Raw genomic sequence first — 19,993 nt, forward strand, 5'->3', positions numbered from 1 at the left:
CTGCTGTGTAGTTACTGTCCTTTTTTTAAAAAAAAAAAAAAAAAGATGAACACTTAGACCCACCCAATGCATTAAATTAAGAATTCTTTGCCCAGGAAGCTATCAGACGATGAATAAAGTTTTGAGCATATTGTGGAAAACAGCTAACATTGTTTGAAGATGAGTGTGTCCCAGCCTCACAGCCTTTGGGACACAGTGGATACATTGCCGCTCTTTCCCACAGCCCCAGCCCTACCCACCTCCACCCAGATTCTCCTTCCTACTCCCAAGGTCAGCCCACACCACCCCCTCCACACTGGGCTGCAGTTTTCCAGTGTCAGCGCCCTGCTGATAAACCAACCGCTGCAAACGGGGCCCCAGCTAGGCCGGGCCTCCTTTTCCTGGCCTGGAGGAGGCTCATGCTTCACCAGGAGACGTCCAAGGACAGAACCTCAACTGAGCATGGGCAGGAGCTTTTTCCGCTAACTCAGATCAGTGGGGGAGACTTTGCTGGTTGAGGGACCTTTCCCAGGACCACCACACTTCCACCACAGTGGAGCACCTATTGGTACTCGATAGGTGTGCACCTTACAAACACAGCTGTACCCTCGCAGAGACCCAAAGAGGTGGCCACTGGCATCTGTACTCTGCACATTAGGGACAGAGGGTCACTGGATGAGCCAGTTTCCCTTTCTGAGGCCACACCATGAGCCAGGACGAGACTGAGGCCAAACCCCAGTCCACGTGCTCCTTACCTCAGGCACTGCCCGCCCTTCCTCTCCTCCCACTGGCTTCTCCATGACAACAGCCCCCTTAGGCATAGACACACATGTCCCCTGCCTGGTCAGGAGAGGATCCCAGCCCCTGTCTCCAGGTTGCCAAGGAAGGGTCCTGGCAGTCCCCCTGTAGAGCTGGCTGCCCAGGAGGACCTGACCGTCCCCAAGGTCTATCCTGACTCCACATCCACAAAGAGAAGACAGGCCAAGCTGCCTAAGGAAGAAAGGACATTCCCAGGGAGCCCCAGGCCAGAGCAACCAAAGCTACTTCTCTTTTGCCTCTGTCTCCACGTTCAGACAGGCACCAGCTCCTGAGCTCTGCCGCCCAGGAAGTCTCAGGAGCTGGTGAGCCACCGTGCCCGTGGGCTCCTCTTCCGCCCACCCTCTGCCCTCCCCAGGAAACCTACAGAGGGGTGTATCAGTAGGTTCTGGCCACCAAGGAGACCATCAGAATTAACACCCTTCTTACACTCTGCTTTCCCTAGAGGTATCTAGCTGAAAGAATTTTTGTAAATCAAATCGTAAGTGTATTAGAATTAATTGCACACTATAAAATCCACTGCTGTTGCAAGGTATTGGAAAAAGAAGAATCTCTTTGTAATTAAAAGAGGCAAATTCCAGCACGTCTCTTTGCCTCTTTCACTAGTTTTCTACACTTTCCTTGAGTCTTTCAAAGTGAGGCACTTTCACATTCTGAAAAGTGTGGCTGAAACACAGGGAAAAAATCTACAAGAAAACCCTTGAAAAATGTAGAATTCCCGACCCTCCCTAAACATCTTCAACAAGGGATTTCAGCCAGCTCTTTCCTTCCTGACAAACTGGGGGTTCTACAGGGAGGGGAGAGGGAAGGGGGCTTGGGACAGAGACACAGAAGGGCTGATCACAACATTCCTGTCTGTGCAGCTGGAGACTTGGTCATGGTCAGAATTCTGAAGCTAGAAATGAATCAGGGGGCAGGCATGGCCTAGTGGTTGGGCAGCCAGATCCCCCATGGACAACTGTGCAGTTTGAGTCCTGGAGCCGGAAGCTTGAAAAACATGCTGGGTGCATGTGCATGTGTGCCCCGAATCCCGAGAGTTGGGAGAGATAAAGGAGAAGGGATTACAGCCTGACCTTCCCACAGGAGAACGGTTTCTCACTCTCCCCCCCTCGGTCTGTTCCCGATAAACACACATGGCCTCTGGCAAACTGGGGGAAAAAGTTGTTTGAAAAATAAAGAAAAAAGAAACGAGCCAAAATCTTCGCTGAGCCCAACAGCACTTGCCCTCCGATAAAGCCTGTGCATGTTTAGTTCCCAAGTCACTGGGTCTGCGCCGGTGAGAAGGTGCTGGAAGCCTGGGTAGTTATGAAGGAATCTGAGGAATGCGAGGGTGTGAGATATTAGCAGCTCTATATAATAATTAGGGAAATGCTTTTTTTTTTTCTTTTCAGAGTAAAAAGTTGTTATGAGGCTTAAATAGAGGCTGGGGAAAACATTTCCTTTGTTTTTCTTTACATTTCTTTCAGCTCAGTGGGCATCCAAATGTACAAGAACTCGCTGCTCTTGGGCCCGAGTAATGAGGCTGAGGTTTCTGATTATAGCTACGAACGCTTTAAATAGCCATCGCAATTAATTATTAAGAGAAGCTGGCTCCCTTCACATGTAGAAGACTAAAACTGTAAAAAAAATTAAAAATTAAAAAAAACGTTATACAAGGGTTGCTCCATGATCTCTTCTAAGGCACAGAGCTTTAATGGGACCCACACCAGTCAGCATTTCAGGAGGAGATGACACTTTTGAGGAAGTGTTTCCAGAAGATGTTTTGCCCTCAAAAAGTCCTGCCGAAGACAGCGCTGTGCCGTCCTCCCGCTGCCGCCGTTCCCCGTGGGGACGGGCAGGAAACGCAGACACTGCTCCGCGTTTTTCCTCTCTGCTGGTGACCAAGGAGGTTCCGACTTGCAGAAATCACACGCCAGACATGGGAGAAGCTGGCCCCTCTGCAGCCGCGATAGGAGCGGGTCTAGACGGTGCCCAGGGTCTGGCAGGCCAGCAGCGGGAGGACCGAGAGGAAGGCAGCCAGCTAGCTTCGTTTCCTCTTTTGATGTTCGGGAGGCCGACTTTCATTTCCCCAAAGAACATGCGGAGTTGGCATGGAGGCCCCCCTCTCCCCCACCCCCGGCTGGGCACACAACCTGGGGGTCTGGGCCTGAGCTTGTAGAAACACAAACCTCCAAAACCCCTTCCCACCTCAAGGCACCCTGCTTCACAGCCACGTGAAGCTACCATGCGGGCAGTGTTCCACGCTGGGTAGGGGACAGTGTCGGAGCATGTGGCACCCACGTGTGCTAAGTGCGGCTTTGCACACGGTCGCCTCTGTGTGTCGTTGTGTGGTCTGTGCTTTGTTGCAAAGGAGAAAGATCCTGAAAAGCCTTTGGACACTCCGGCTGGACGTGAAGGGTTTTTGTCTTTTTTTGTCTTCTTGACTACAAATGCCCAGAGGAACTGAATTCACACTTGCCGATGACTTCATTCCCGGTTCTGAGCAATCCCACCAGCCATTCAGGGGAAGGCTTCCTGGGGACTGACGGGTATAGGAGGTGCCAAGGGAGGGGTGCAGCCGCTCCCCCACACCACCCTGCTGGCTGTTCCTGCATGCTGCAGTTGGCAACGCCAGCTTGATGGATGGCTGAGGTCTTCCATCCCCAACTATGACGTGCCCGGAGGGCAGGATCCAGGGACAGGGTGGGTCACAGGACCGTGGCACTGCTGGGGGGTTCCTGTGACCATGCCGTGGGAATTAGTTGCCCAACAAAATCAGCAAAGCATCAACCCTTGATGACCTTCGCCAAACTGCAGATAAATTGAATGTCTTATCTTGAACCAATGATGATGATAAATGACTTTTATTAAATCAATAGATCAGTTCAAAGCCAATAAGTCAAGACATCCAGAGGTCAAGGAAAGCAATAACCTACCACGTGGAGCCCAAAGGTCAGCTCCCCAGGAGACAGGCCCTGGACACCCATGATGGCCTGCGAGTGCCCAGTCACAGGCCACACTCTGGTCCTTCCTCCTCTCTCTCCTTCAGTGTCTGAGAACCCCAGAACCAGGCAGTACTGCGCAGTTACAAACATCACATGCACATTTTAGGGCCCGAGGAGAGAACTGTCCAAGATCACAGTGTTTCGTGTCGACCAGGCCCCATCTCCCCTCGTCCACCTCATCCAGGCCTCACATTTGCAGCAGGTACGGTCACCGTATCACTGGTCAGGAAGTTGTTCCTAGAAGGGTGCTCGAAACGTGAAGGAGGAACACAAGGCGCTGAGTGTGGGTCACAAACACCTGACCAGAAGGCCCAGGGCTGCAGCAGGGTGGGGTCCTGCGGCTGCAGAGGAAGGGGAGCCACAGACAGAGTGCTTCCCTGCAGGGCTGCCCTGCCCGGGCTGTGGCCGAGAGGTGGCCTCTGCACAGCTGGGACTGGTTCTCTACATGCACACAACACAGGTGCACACACACACACACGTGCACAGTCATGGACATGCACAGCCACACATAGTCACATGTGTACATGTACAGACACACATGGAGACACACACACAAGCACACACTCACACACCTACCTATAGTCACAGACAGACTTCCACACAGAGTCACATACATGGTCACACTCGTGCATACACATAAACACGTACACACAAATAGATTGCCCTCACATGCACTCTCATACACAGACACACTCTCCCACATACACACAAACACATGCATGATCTCATATCCACACTGACACAGATACACACACGTAAGCCACACTCATACATAATACATACATACCAACACAGACACACATACACACATTCACACGTAAATGTGCACACTCACAAACACATACAGATTATCACACACTTACACACACTCACATACGTACTCATACATGTACAGAACACCTCAGCAATGCAGGCATGGGCTCCCTGCCTTCTTTGGCCCTACCCTAGCTGCCCCCATGTGGCAAGATGGAGCCTGAAAGGCCCGCTGTTCCTCAGGTGGACCAGGCAGGGAGCAGGTGGGTGCTGCCGGAGGGAAGGGCTGGCTCTCAGAGCGGCCTCCCTGCGCGTCCACAGCGCTGTGCCGGATTGCAGCCTGGACACGGTGCACCAGGCATAGAGAGAGGACGGGACTGTGAGCGTTTGTTCTCTTTTCTTTTCCTTTCCTTTTCTTTTTTAAGAGAGATTTTTGCTATAAGGCATGTGTACTTGCCAAAGAGACTGAAAGTGAGAAATCGGCCCCCATGCCCCCACCCCACTGCCAGTGGCCAACCACAAGCCCTTCTCGTCCAGTCTCCTCTGGGGTTTTGGGCACATATGCACACGTGTCTGGCCTGAGGTCTTTTTTGGTTTCGTTCCCCCCCACACACTGGCTGGTCCGAGTTTATTTGGGCCACCTGGGACCTCCTGGAGCCTGGAAGAAGGTGCTGGGCCTCTTGGTGGTGAAGCGTGGCTTTTGCTGGCGCTGTAGGACACAGTGGGGCAGTGGGAACTTGATCTGGGGGTCAGGGAGCTGCTGACCAGCCCGTGGCCCTTGCTCAGGATCCCCTCCGCTGTCTGATCAGGATAGAGTGGGCGCGGGCTTGCCCATGACGCGGTGGCTCTGGGTGACGGCACTGTGCATGGGAGGAGTCCCGGTACTCGCGGTATGTGTGGGTGTGCTGCTGTGGGGGAGTCAGAGCGCAGCAGGATGCGAAGTTCTTCACCCACAGTCAGGACTTCTCTAACACCTGCCCACAGCAACAATGTCCCCCAAGGACTTCTTCAGCTGAGTTACCAAGTACCAGGAGCAGGACGTGGCGACCAGGTGGTTACGGGCAGCGCACTGCACTGGGGTGTGGGCAGGCAGCGCTCCGCCCACCTTGTACTCCCCAAGGGTGCCTGAGGCCTTCATGGCGCTCTCTCCACTCTCACTGAAAAGCCTGACATGAATTTTTTAGCTGCCGGATCCAGGACTCAAACCACGATCAACTATGTGGGAGTGCAGTGACATAACCATTACACCATCTGCTGGTCCCTAGAGTGACAGTTTTTAGAGCTTCTCTCTGGAGAAGAGCCATCTGGGAAGTGTGGGGCGGGTTTACCTGGTCTAATTGAGCTGGGGAAAGCAGCCTCAGTTGATGGCATGGTAGACTCCGATCAGGGACACTGCCCGGGCATTCGACTCCGGGCTTCTCCAGCAAAGCCTCTCGTCTGGCCTGTGGCTCTCTATTCACACTCAGCTGGGGCTGGTGGATCAGACCTGACCAATGGAAGCCACGGTGTCCTAGGAGAGGCTAGTCAGGGGACACCGGCTTCGCTGTTAACCGTGGAGGGAAATACCGAACCCTACCTAGGCAGCACCAGCACCTTTTTAGAAACACCCAAGAAGAGGACCTGTGTTAACAAGCTGAAAACTAATGTTTTTAATTAGACAGTCGTCGTGTTCAAAAAACAGTTTATCAAGTGACAGTTATTTAAAAAAATAGTTGCACAAAAACACTTTACTAAATTCCATGTTTATGAATAAAATGTTCAAAGACACGGAGCCTGGACCCAGAAAGCTTACTTTCAAATCAAGTACAGAAACAAAGAAAGCGCTCTTCACAGCTGTTCAGACGGCTCAGGGTGGCTGAAATCACCGAGTGATCTGGAGCTGAGGACTCTGGGGCAAAAGCATCTTCGAGGAGCTTGAAGGTGGTGAATGAGGCTGGGGTGCAGGAGGTGGGCAGGACCAAACAGAGCAGGCCTCCTAGGTGGGCCAGGCCTGGAGGATGGCGGCGAAGACCCTGACCGAGAGCCTTGGTTTACATGGAAGGAAACAGAGACATTGAGGCTCCCCAGGCAATGTCCCAATGCCAGGGGAAGGCCTGAGGCCACGGGGTGGGCAGGGCAAGCTTGGGCTCCCCCACTGTGTGGCAAGTAGACACTGGCAGCCAGTCAGAGATGGCAGAACCTTGCAGACGTGGGCCAGGCGTGCACAGGCAGCCCGGGAGCCGCAGAGAGAACTGAAGGAAAACACCTGGCAGGGTGACCAGGCTCTGGGAGGACTTTCTCTGTCTCTGTCTCTCTCATTATGTGCCCTCTGGCATTAAAAAAGTATCCATGATCAATATGACACCACTGGCGACATGACCTTGGTCACCCGGGCGACGAAGCCTTGCCAGGCGAGTCCGGTCTTCCCTCCTCCAGACTGTCGTCTTTAGGGGGAAGTCACTGAGTCAGCTGCCTTCGGCCGGGAGGCGGTGGCGAAATCTCTCCATGCCTTGGAGCGGGGAGCATCTAAAAAAATGGTCTGGTGCTCTCTGTGAGCAATGTGTGTCCTTACTGCCACTCACTCGCGTCCACACAGACTCACGGGTACTTACTCCACACTTGGAGTGACAGCACAGTACTACGGTATTTACTTGTTTGCTCAATTCTTACAGCTTTGGCCCAGACAGCTTTCTCGGGTGGCTCTGGAGTCCCGTGGAGGTGCCCACTCCTGACGGTATTGGAGCACCCCCCCTTCCCGCTGCTGCCCCAGCCGCAGGCTCATGGTGTATTTCCCCAGCCCAAGCCAGGAACAACCACAGAACCCGGCTTCCTTTTATTGCTAAATGACGCTTAGAAACCAAGATGTGGACTCAGGTTGTGCTTGGAGGTACTGCGGTGTCCTGGCTAGGACCTCTCAGGAGACAGAGCTGGGTTGGACATAAAGTGTCCACACCAACTCGCACACACACACACCTGGTTATTTCTGCGTCCACTCTATGATGAGCAAGAGTCCGTCCTGACCCCTCCGACCTTTGTCCAGACTGACCTCCCACATACCTGCAGCTTCCCCGTCTGATGGGGAGGAGACTGACCTCCCACATACCTGCAGCTTCCCCTTTTGATGGGGAGAAAACTGCCTCCCGACATCTGCCTCTGTCCCTGCTCAACCCCAGCATACACGATAGCTGTTTCAGCGTGAACCTGTACCCCTGTGGCACACGTGTCCCTGCCTTTGACACACAAAATGTCCATGAGTTAAATTTGTACACAATAAAAGCTTGGAGGAAACAAAAAGGGACATGAAAGAATCGGGATTCAAAGAAATTCTAGCAATCAGCTAGAATAATAAATCCAGATATTAATAAAAATATGAATTAACACAAGAGTTCAAAAATAAACAGATGACATCTGTAGAGAATAATAGAGCCCAGGCTTGCCAGCGAATCCCATCAGGCGGGCAGGGAGGGAGGGATTTGGTCAACCACGAGCTCCAGGCATGAGGGTGCTGCTAAACAAAGCCGTGCATCCCCGTCTGCACTGCTGAAGATAGAATTTTCCACAAAGGCAGGAAAACGGCCCAGCGGCCTGTGCAGCAGTCAGACGACGTGGCCACAGGTGCACACATTTATATCCATCCTTTAGGCGAGCGCATGAGGAGAGGGAAGGGCCATGCAAGAGGGATAGGGTCACACGCCTAAAATACTGACAGGGATTAGATGTACCCTGGGCCGCTCCAGAGGACAGAACCAAGACTGCGCGTCTGAAGATCGCTCCCCACGGATGGCGCTGAGCAAGGGTAGGGTGATGACCTTTTCCGTGTCCTGATTTGGGGCCTCACACTCTGAGCACAGCCGGGACCCAGGAGACTGGGGCAGCACCGGCAGCCATGTGCTAGACAAGCTGCCAGAGAAGGCTGGAAAGGATCATCCGACTGGTTATTAGTGACAAGGTTTTGGTGAAAAATGCAAATAGGGAGAGAAAACCAGATGAGGGAGGTCAAGGAGCCAGGAAAGCTAAGGAACTGGAGGAGAAGGGGCTGGGGAGTCCTGAGCACCCCACTCCAGCCCCGTGTCTAATGCCAGCATTGCCCCCGGCAAGCCAAGGCCAAGGAAACTGGAGCGAAATGAGCAGACTTGGATGGTTAGGGCTGGCAGAGCCTATCTGACCAGAAGGAAACCCTCCAACCATCAGAGCTTCCACAAATGAAGCTATAGGCCTGCCAAGAGGGTCTCAAGCAGGACTGACCCTGCAACTTTGGCGGGGCAGCCCAGGCCCCTGCAATGCAGAGACACCTGTGGTCTGCTGGGATCGGAGGGCAGCTCTCCAGCAGGGTCTGACAGGGTCCCCATGGAAGTAGACAGCATGCTCAGAGACCCAGGGTGCCTAGATGACGAAGTGTGCACAGGTGCCATCTGGTGCCCCCATGAAATCTGTTTGACTTGAGTGGCATTAGAAGTTGCTATTGCTCTTTTGAATATATAGTTTTATTAAAAAGATAACATTTTTAAAAATAGGCACACAGAGTCAGCTATCCGGCCTAGTGGGTAAGGGACCTGGGTCCCATATGGCTGACCATGTGGTTAGAATACCAGCTCCTGTGGCTTGAAAAACACGCTGGGCCCATGTGCGTGCATGCCCCAAATCCCTGATGAAAAAAATGGAGAAGGGATTGTGGTTTAACCATACCCCACAGAGGGTGCTTTCTCCCTTTGTCTCCTCTCTGTCTCTCTCTGGTGAGCACATACTCCCTCTGGAAGAGGGATCCGCATTTCCAAAGAGCAGCCAAGAGGCAGGAGTCTAATCCTGACTCAGGATAGACACTCCCCCTTCGTAGGGCCTCAGGTGAGTCACTTGCCTTTCTGAACCTTGGTTTCTTGGACTAGGAGACCTCTAACTCTCATGCAGCTCTAGTTTTGATAGGAAGAGAGTCTGTCATTCAAGACAAGACTATGGGGACCAGCAGTTAGTGTAATGGCTATGTCGCTGGACTCCCATGTAGTCGACTGGAGTTCGAGCCCCGGATGGTGTAAGTAAAATTCACGCCGGGCCCGTGTGTGTGGGTGCCCAAGATCCCAAGAGGAGAAAGGAGGAGAAGGGATTGTGGCGTGACCATCGCCCCCTAGGGGGGGATTTCTCGCTTTCTGTCTCTCTCTCTCTCTCTCTCTGTCTGTCTGGCAAGTGCACGCATCCTATAGCAAAAACCTCTCAAAAAAAAAAAAAAGATAAGACTATGTACGTGTTACTTTTCTAGAACACAACTGAGCCCTTCCTCCAAGCCTGGGTAACTTTCCTTAGTATCTTTATGAGCAAAAAGAAAATGGATTGAAAACCACAAGACAGCAGCCTGCGTGTGACACCCCCCTACCACCACCACCCACCAGGGAAGTAGTTCAAATGAGCAGTGATGAGGAGGAAAACCATGAATGAATTCAAAGTTTACAAATAAAAGAGCCAAAAAAGTCGCTGTGGATCTGTGACAGTACTTGGCGACCTGTGCCTGGAGCAAGGTGAGACTCCATGCCAAGGCGGTTCAGGAAGGAACTTGATGCTCAAGGGCCAGCGCTGTCTGGTCTGCGCATGGACAGACATCTTGTCTGGGGATGCTACGTCCTGTGTGAGCCCCTCGGGGTGCGGTAACACGAAGGAATCCCAGGGGAATAAAGGAAGACCAGGAGTGGGAATGACCACAGGAGCTACCAGGAGAGCAGGTGCAGCGGGAGGCGGCCACCCCAGAGAGGCGTGGCACAGGTGGCCAGGCCAGCAGCTCCAAGGTGATGTTCGATGTGTAGAAGGCACATGAGCACACCTCCAGGGTGAGCCGAACCCAATCTGAGCACCCCGTCCTGCCCATCCTCTCACACATGGGAAGGGACTTCAGGAAGCTCATGAAAAATGGAAGAAGTTCAAGTTTATTTTGCTGTAAGAAATTTTCATAGTACTCAGTTCATGGTAAATATACCATGCAACGTCTTCAAACAGCTCATGGAAAGTGTGCATTTTGGAAAAACTATGCATGGATTTCAAAAACTTTGGCACCAAAATAAAGTTGTACTTTAATTCCATTTTTCTTTTCTTCTTCTTTTTTGTTAGAAGTCATGTGTGCTTGCCAGAGAAAGAGAAAGCACTTCCTGTGGGGCGTGGCCACGCTGCAATCCTTTGTCCTGTTTCACCGCCCTGCTAGGATTTTGAGCACACATGCACATATGCCTTGTGTGTTTTATCAAGCCTCTGGGACCGGGAATAGAGCCATGTGAGATCCAGCTTTCAATACAAAAGGCTTAACCGCTGTACTATGGGGCCAGCTCTTTCACACAAAGTTTTTGCAGTCCCCATATATGTCATTTGTGAAAATGTGTAAGGACCTGGACCAAGAGTCTAAGCAAAAGCTTGAAGGTTACATTAAATGCATGCGGAGCCATCAGCGGAAAAGACTCTGGTGATGAGGGGACAATGAAATGATTAGTATTTTCCAAGAGGATTAGCCCAAGACTGTGGCACAGTGGTAAGGCATGACACCGCGAGGCTGACTGCAGGGGGAGGTTTCTGGTGTGTGTCCGGAGACCCCCCTGAGTACGCCAGGCAGGGTGTCCCCACAGTCCAGCACTGGTGTAAGCTAAGCCCTGTGACCACGATCCCAGGGAGGGGTCATGGCATTGAGACCCAGTTGGGGTGCTGTTTCCCTCTCCTGCACACATTCATGGAAGAGATGGACAAACAAATGAGTAAACTTAAAAGAAAATTCATCCTGGGAAAACCCTCACTTGTGTGTTGTGGAAGGAGGTCCCTCTCAAACCAGGAGTCTGTCCCAGAACTGTTCCGTCGCTCCTTTCTGCATCTGCTCAGGTCTAAATGGCCCACGTGCTGACTTACCACACGGCCAGCCCGTGGCTCTGGGAGAGGTGACGTCAGCCATCTCAGGCCTTCCCCCGCCCTGCACTTGTGGGGAAGGCAGCAATTTAAATGAAAGAAAAACATGGGCCTGGAAAGTCTCCATCATTAGTGTCTTTCAGCAAATATCCTGAGCTTCCAAGGTGGACGACAGACGGGGCTGACGAGACCGCTGAGATAGAAACTCACATCACACTAGAAGGGAAGGAAAACGACGCAAACAGAGCGCTCACTTTTAAAATTCATCACTTTAGTAAGTGTGAAAGTGGGGCCAGCAGGCAGTGTGGTGGTTGGGGCACTGGACTACTGCATGGCTGACCACAGTTCAAGTCCTGGACCTGGCAGCTTGAAAAACACACTGGACATGTGTGCATGCATGCTCAAAATCCCAGGAGACTGGAGAAGAAGGGATTGCAGTATAGACATCCCCCACAGGGGGGTGATTGCTCACTTTCACTCTCTGTGTCTCTCTGTCTCTCTCCAGCAAGCACACACATCTTATGCCAAAACCATATAAAAAAAAGTGTGAAAGTAACAATAAAGAGTTGTACAGAAATTATTTGCAAATAAGATACGTGCTTATTGGATATTTTGGTCTGACCAAATGGAATCCAAACACACCGAAGTGCTTTTCTTAAGAACTCTGGAAGCTGAGGGTGGAGGTGAGCCCTTTGCAACTTCCAGGCCAGGTGCACTGTGCATGGTCTGCTCTAACTCGGATAAAATGTGGGAGCCAAGGTGGGCAGGGCCAGTCTCAGTGTATGGAAGAGAAATCTGAGCCTCAGGGAAGTCTGTCCCTTGCTCAAGCTCCCACTGCTAAGAGGAGCAGCAGAGATTCAAACCTACACTGGTCTCCCCGTGCAAGCTCTTTCCACGGATCTGTGTGGACACGTGATGTCCCCAAATTTTGTGGAATAGAAATCAGTTTTAGGCCTGGCCATGTAGCACAGGAGTTAAGCACTATGCAGAAGAAACTGGATGCCTCATGGCCAACCAGGGTTCAAGTCTTGGCCCCAAAGTCTTGACAAATATGCTAGGTGTGCACACACACATGCAGAGGAGCCTAAGAGTATGGCAAAGGATTTGGGCCTAACCAGGCCCCACTGAGGAATGCGCTCTCTCTCTCTCTGTCTTTTGTAATTGTGACCTTTGGTATAAAAAAAAGAAGAAAAGTTTAAAAAAAAAAAAGAAATCAAATCTACAACATGTAGATGTAGTTGTGAGAAACAAGTGAGAAGGCGTTAGGTCTAATCTCAGACACTTCAGGCAGGAAGATTTCATCGAAAGCTCTGCGGATGGGCTGTGAGTTCACCACAGGTGAGCAGTGATTTTGGGGAGAGCTCAGCTCTGCCTTTCACCAGGTGCTTGTTCACAACAATGTCCTCCACCAAGCTTGGCCTCAGGATCTGAGGAAGCCTTGAGGGGGCATCTGCCATCCTGAGAGTCTGAGGGGGGAGAAGCATGGCCTGGAGGCTCCTCCCACTCCCGTTCCCAAGGATTTTGCCAGTCAGTCAGAGGTTGGGGCCCCTGGAGCAAAAGTTGAAGAGAGGCTTCCCTTACTCCTTTTGGAACTTAGATTTGGGACTAACAAAGTTGTCAGACCCCCAGGGCTACTTGCAGTGTCCCCCACAGAGAGGGAGGAACTGAGGGGAAGGGTAGACCTGTTTTCCTCTTTTGGGCTCCATTTGTCACTGCCTTTTCCTCCTTCCCACGGAGAACAGGGCTGCACGGGTAATTAATTCTAGAGATGAAGATTTCATCTTCTCCAAGTGGGAACTTGCTGTGAGCACAGGGTTAAACTAAAGTCACTTTGGAATGTGAATGTCATATTTAAGAGCCTCGGAGCTTTCGAGAACACTGTATGAGATTTCCACATTGAAATATGGAATTCTGGAAGTAAGAGATGGGACCAACTGCAGCTCTGCTCCACCATGGTTCCCAGGGGAAGCCCACACTGCGAGTCGCCAAGCCTCCCAAGTCCCTGAGCACTGCACCAAGCCTGGCCTGATGTCCAGGCTCGACTTCATGGTGTGGGGTGATGTGGGAAAAGTCACTTGATTCCCTTGGCTTCAGGTCCAGATCTGAAATCTGGAAGTCCTTGACCTGACCTTCAGAGTCTATGCTCCCAGGCTTCAGCTTTGGCATTTCGCTTTCAACATGGATACAGATCATTCAATTCCTCATTACTTATCTGCAGAATGAATGAATGCATGCATGCATGCCAGTCAAAGGCTCCAAAAATCATTTCGTTTCCCTGAAAACTTTGAAAGAACAATCAGAGGCAAAGTTCAGCAACCAAAAATGGAAGACTTTGATTTACTGTCACCGAACAAGTTGAAAAATCTTAGTAAGAGACACTTGAACCTTTTAAGTATCATCTTGTGGTAATAATGACCTCTCATGCATATTTATACACTTAGCTTTATAATAACCACTTGAAAGACTAGATTTTCCCCCCCAGGGAATGAAGCTATGTGAAGTGTAACAAAATATTCCAAGTTCAAAGGTCCAAATATGTAAAATACAAAATGTTGGAATTCCTTTGCCAGACAGAGTGCCTCGGTGCTTAAGCAAGCAAGCCCATGTCATTATTGATTCAGGAGCCTGTGAACACTCAGATAATCCTGGCGAGCCTCACACGGCGGCCTCCCCTGGACACCGGCCTCCCCTGGACGCCGCATTCTTTCTGAGGGATGGGCCTCTCTCTGAAGTGCAGGCAATTTGGGCTGGTCAAGACCGTCCACGGCACAGGTGGGGAGAGCCGGTTCCATGGCGGCTCTTGAACAACCAACTCCAGGCCGGCCTCCAGCCGGAGTTGTTTTGCAAAATCTTTTCGTTATAGCTCCATAATATCATTCATTACCCTCTCAAAGCAAATCCTATGACCCCCACTTCCTTGGTAAGTTAATCATTTTGCTTCTTTCTATGAGGCCAAACATTACCTTTTTGCTAATGAATATGCTAAAATTAGGTTGTACCATTCTGGACATGTATAATTGAATTTAATGCTTTCCAAAATATTTCGTAAAGGAAGCTAAAAATAAATGCCTTAAACATCTTCTCTTTTTCCCATTGAGTGTAAGTTTCCTTCCTATAAAACTCCATTCCTTCCTGCTGCTATAACTGACATAATGACACTTATTTCCAAAGGGACGGGAAATAATAATGAGACATTGGGCTCGTTTTCAAAATTCAGATATTTAATAGTTGGTAAAAACTTTTTTAAACCAAAAATACAAGAAAAGAGAGAACTACACATCCAATGAGTTTCAGAACCCAGATCACTAAATACAAAATGAGAATTCTCTATTTTTGGACCAGTTTTAGGCACTTAAGGTTTTTCTTTTCTTTTTTCTTTTCCCCTTGATCAAAGTGAAACTATAATGGGAAATTCAGAAATTTCTCTCCTTGAAGAAAAGCGAGATGACACGTCCATCCTAGAGAGAGACGGCATGAAAGATTCATCAGACAGTGGACACAAAACGACTACCCAGTTGTCTCAGTTCTTCCTTCTCTAATGAAATTCCACCTGCTACAGCTGCCATCCACTCTGTTAATTACTTTTCTATTTATTTAGAAGATCTACAAGTGGAAAGCAATCTACAGCCCGGGAATTGTTTGACTCCTATGCTAAGTACGGCATTCCAATCCTGTGAGGCTGAAGGCACAAGCAGAACCCTTATCTCATTGCCATGTCAAATTAACACCCACCAGGCCCTCCACATGCAGGGGGATTTTTCCCTTCCCTGAAAAACACCCATAGTTCCTGAAGTCGGGGTGCTGATGCTGGGTATTCGCTGTTTCCTGTCTTGTCAGCCCCTGGAAGTGACAGAAGGACCGAGTGTAGCGTTTACATGGTGAGGGGGTGGGGTCCTCAGGCCAGATCTAAATCTAAATGTAAGACCTTAGCCTTTTAAATACATGATGTGAAATGTGCTTTGAAAAACATGCAGAGTTGGGCCAGGTGGTGACATGGTAGATAAGGCGGCTAGAACCCACATGGCCAACTGTGTGGTTCAAGTCCCAGATCCGGCAGCTTGGAAAACATACGAGGAATGTCCTGTTTCTCTCTGACAAGTACAGACTTCCTAAAGCAAACTTTAAAAAGAAGGAGAGAAAAAGTGCAGCGTGTCTCAGAGGTGAATGACAGAGCGTGCCTTGTCTAAATAACTCAGAAGGCCACAGATTTTATTCCTTTGCATCGCTGGGTTTTCATCAAGCAAATGTGTGGCTCTGTGGCCACACTAATGTAGGCCTGGCCTGCTTCTTGACTCTGGGGTCACTTGGTGGTCAACTCGAAGGAAAACAGAGGCAGAGATAAGGTTTGTCTCTGTGACCCCCTTTGGGTTTCCCAGGAGCTGGAGAAGAAGCTAAAGGCAGTTATTTAAGGCAAAGAGGAAGGAGCACTCACCTGATAACAATGGAGGATCAGCCCAGACTTCTCCTTGCTCTGACAACAGAGAGATCCTCTCTCTCCAAGGACAGACAGTAAGACCCTCTCTCCATTTCAGTCTCCACTCACAATCCTGTCTAAACCTCCTTCTCCCCCGGTAAGGCTGCAAGCCACTTCGTCTCTTTCCTGCACATTGAAATAAGTCCAGAGAGGGGCCAGGAGGTGACGCAGTGGCAGCACAGCTGGACTCACATGAGAAATCTCCTCGGTACACGCTGGGCCCTCCCGGAGCATGCAGGCGCAAGCTTGCTGTAGGGGGGCTGAGGCTGGGGATGGACTGGCAGGGACCTTGTTGGGGAGGACTCTCAATCTCCTTCATAATGGAAAGCAATTAATGAACGTAAAAAAGAAAGAAAGCCCAGGGAAGAGAAGCCGGTATAGACCTCAGGCAGCGGCAGCGAAGACAGCCACGACTAACATTCGGCTTCCCGTCTCTATCTTCAGGCCAGGCTCGTTCCTTCGCTCCAGTCACCTGGCCGCTGAGTGGCCGCCTACATGTGGAGACGGCTTTAGAACTAGAACCTGGAGCCACCCGGCTGGCCCGCCCTAGGTCAGTCTCTCTCCACCCCAGAGCCCGGCCCCTGCCTCTCCTGTGCCCCGAGCCACCCGCTCTTCCAGGACCTCCATTTCCTCCCTGCCTTCAAGAGCACAGCCCGGCTCCAAGCTCCTCTGCATTTGGAGCTTGACCTGCCGTCCCTACCAGCCCATTTCTGGTCCTAGAAACAGGACCCCAGGGGCCAGCAGATGGTGTAATGGCTATGTCACTGGACTGCCACATAGCCGGCCGCAGTTCAAGTCCTGGACCCAGCAGCTTAAAACACATCGGGCGCATATTGCATTCCCAAAATCCCAAGAGAGAATGGCAGAGAAGTGATTGCTAAACGGCCATCCCCCTGGGGGGTGATTTCTCACTTTCTGTCTCTCTGTCTGGCTAGTGCACACATCCTATAGCAAAAATCTCTCAACAAAGGAAAAGAAGAAAGAGAAAGAAAGAAAGTGGACTGCAGTTTCCCACAGGGCTGGCGTGACGCTGGGCCCCATAAGCCCTGAAAGGCAAAGTGGCCCAAGATACTACTCCTGCCTCCAAGCCTCAGATTCAAATGTCAAGCCCCTAGTCCCTTCGACCTCTGTGGCTTCCCTTTCCCTCTTTCCACTTCCTGTGAACTGGGACCCAGTCCTCTTTACCGTCTTTTCCCAGGTAGTCTCTGTTCCCTGCTGCAGAGCTCCAGCCCCGGGGCTTTGTGACTATCATTAAGTCTATTTTTATGGTGTCTGCAAAAGCCTCTAAATGGAAGAAATGTGTCCCACCAACCCTCCAGACCACCTTTCCTAGGACTGACACTCCTATCCTCTCCCCGACCCCACCTGGCAGTGCAGAGAACCTCCCCGCCCTTGCCTCATCTGTGGGATAGGCACCACCTCATTATGGGAATGTTACTTTTGCGAGGGCTGGGATTAGATTCACTCTCTTTTTTTCTCCCGGTGGGAGAGTCAATTATGCATCAGAGTCTATTAATCTTATAAACAGTTATGGAGCTGAAGAGGCTGAATCGAACAGCTGAGGTTTTAAAGAAGTTGGAGTACCAGAGCCATTATTATAATGAAGCTCCATGATGTATAACCATGTCTCTGGGTGACCAGGCCCAATTCTTTAAGTCTGAGAAATTGTGCATGGTGTGTACTTTGAGGTTTGTTGTTGTCATTGTTTCAATGTATACAACGCAGCCTCCCCAGAGTGTGTGCTGAGGACCAGCACCCCCAGGCCCCCTCCCTGGGGGCCACATGCCCTCGGCCAGGTCAGCGGTCCTCTGGTCCTCCGTGCTTCGGTCCCTGTGTCGCCAGCAGGCCCAGAGCCACACAGCATCTGCTCCTCCTATGCTGCCCAGGAGGGACGGAGAGCGGGTGGCCAGTATGAAGAAGGGCGTGCGCTGCTGTCTTCTTGCATTAGGACCTGTTTGTTTGTCTGTCTCTTAAATTTGGTTCGGTGGCATAAAAAAGGAATTTATCTTCCTCCCCAGATGCAACCAACAGATGCTAGAGACCAGAGACCTTGCATAGTCAATAAAAGATAAGTTATAAAATCTATAAAACTGCTGAAAGAAATCAGAATTTCAGCAAATTCCAGTTTTTTTCAGGCTGCTCCTTTTGATCAACTATGGGGAGAGGGGGAAAAGCCAGTCGTGCATAAAATTCCATCTGCTATTACTGCACGGAATGAACGTGTCGGCAGCAGGCTGGAGGGTGACGCGATATTGGGGCTGGGATTTTGACAAAGCAGAGACGGAGCGTGGCGCCAGCGATGAAGACGAAGCTGTCATAATCAATTAGCATTTATCTTTTTGTAAAGATCTTAGAGGCGATGGGTTCTTTAGATTTTAATGTGCATCTTCAAAGTAATTTTGTAAGCTATTTAAATGATGCTCCCTTTTTACGACTCTACATAATTTGATTATACGAACCACCCTCCAATCCTTGGATATGCAAATGCAACATCAAAATGATTTTTTTCCATATTTTGATAGAATTGGATGTTTGTTGCAGTGATAAGAAGTGACACAGATTGCAGCGGGGCATCAGTAGCCATTCATCTGGCATATTCGGGCCATTCAGATTTTTAAACAACTGCTTATTGAAAATCACCCCTAAGCAAAAAGTTCGGAAACCAAAGGCAGACGGGGACTAGGATTTGGATTCAAAGTGCCTTGGATTCTAATCCCAAGGCCACAGGGAGGCTGAGCTTGTAAATGAAATGCTCAGAGCCTCAGTTTCCCTCCCCCACCCCTGTAAAGTGGGGATGACAAGACGGCTCACGGAAATGCTGTGAGGGTTGGCTCCAGGGCGGAAGCATCCAGCAGAACATAGAGGACGCACATGGTGACAGCTACTCTGACACGGCCGTGACCGTGACTGTGGATAAGACACTGGTTCCCCTCCGCAAGGTCATGTTCAAACAAGTGTCTGATGCTGTTGTGAGGCTGAGGTCAGCCACTGGTCAAAGGTTTTGTCCTGCTTTTGTGCTCCTTAAACTTCCCCTAAAGCAGCAGTCCCAACTTTCCCAGCAGCAGGGACTGGCCTTGTGGAAAGCAATCCCTCCACAGATGGAGGGCGGGGTAGGAGACGGTCCAGGGATAATCCAGGTGCACCACATCCACCGAACACCCCATTCCCACCACTACCACCGCAGTATACAGTGACAATCGCCCGACAGGGTCTGTGCTCCCGTGAAAACCCAACACTGCCGCTGACCCGACAGGAGGCAGAGCCACCAGGGAGGGTCAGGGTTGGGCAACAGTCCATGGACCAGGGCACTCTGCCGAGGGCGTTGGGGACCCCTGTCCTGAGCAGTGCTTGCATGCGAGGAAATATCAGTCCGTTATAGGGCAGCAGTTGCTGATTATCCTAGGAAACTGAGAGAGTTTCACTTCTTTCCATAATTAAGCTAAAAACTAATTTGTGTTTCTCCTCAGAAGTTTAAATAGAATCAGTACTTCAGGAAAACAAGCCCTCTGTGTAACCCAGGATGAGATGTGTGACCAGGCTGGGGATTACTGAAGAACGTCAAGCAGGAGAACGGCACGCCCGTGTGTAGACGGGTCACCTGTCACCCGGACTGCACCCGGACTGAAACCCACAAGCCCAGAGGACCACTTCAGCATCCAGGTCAAGGCCATAAGCCTGAGCTGTGCCCAGCAGTGGTAGGTCAGGAGACGGTCTGTTAGGAGAGGCCAGGCAGAGACATCAGAGATTCCAAAGGCTCAGACTCTGCCACTTACCTGCTATGTGGCCTCAGGGAAGTCTCTTGACATCTCTGACCCAAGAGTAAGAGGCCCTGGACCCCCAGGTCTCACATCCCGAGCCTCTCAGCAGGAGGAAAGCCTTTCTGGTGGGTCACATGGTGGTGTGGTCTCAGTAGTCAGGCAGAGTCCTGGCTGGGCCCAGTATCCCAAACATAGCACAATCAAGAGCTTGAGGGAGGCCCACGGAATTTAGCAGCATTGAGCTTAATTTCCCATGTTCATGACTTCATTCCTTTGAGTCTTGAGAGCTGTTCTGGCCTTCGAGAGTCCCTTATTACACAAATCTAAATTCCTTATCAGCTACCTTCACAGGCTTGTGAGAACCCTTGGCTGAGCCAGCAGGA

The sequence above is a fragment of the Tupaia chinensis genome, unplaced genomic scaffold, assembly GCF_000334495.1.
Source record: "Tupaia chinensis unplaced genomic scaffold, TupChi_1.0 Scaffold000346_1, whole genome shotgun sequence".
NCBI classification, from domain to species: Eukaryota; Metazoa; Chordata; class Mammalia; order Scandentia; family Tupaiidae; genus Tupaia; species Tupaia belangeri.